A 498-nucleotide genomic window follows, 5' to 3' on the forward strand; every position below is an offset into this window, starting at 1 on the left:
TGAAGCACCTTTATTTTTAAGAGGGTACTGACTACTGAAATTTTGGGAATTGTGACAAAACTACTGTACATACCCTCATTGGCTTTCATCATGTGCAAATCTGTTAAACTACTGAAATATGTGATTAAGTCATGAATGAATTGTGAATAATGTTTGAATCTAACATCACACAGTAAATTGTCTTTACGCTGTATAAATAAGCATTGATACATAATATTAAATCATTGTGTAAATAGGTGTAGCGTCTGCGTAGAATCATGCATGATCTTTGGGGTGTTTATGGCTTAAGAGACCCTTTTAGCCTTTTGACATTTGCATATAAATTACAGTTCTGGTCAGAGACTTTACGTTTGTATAGGGGTTTTAAATTGCCAAATGGTTCCTCGCCGTCAAGGAGATTCTAACCAGCCCCCATCTGACTTCAAACCCTGTCCAAAGAGCTGTAAATGGCCAGGCAATGGGCCTGACCGACCAAGCAAACTAACACACACACACACA

This window comes from Sinocyclocheilus grahami, unplaced genomic scaffold (assembly GCF_001515645.1).
Source record: "Sinocyclocheilus grahami isolate Dianchi unplaced genomic scaffold, SAMN03320097.WGS_v1.1 scaffold395.1, whole genome shotgun sequence".
NCBI classification, from domain to species: Eukaryota; Metazoa; Chordata; class Actinopteri; order Cypriniformes; family Cyprinidae; genus Sinocyclocheilus; species Sinocyclocheilus grahami.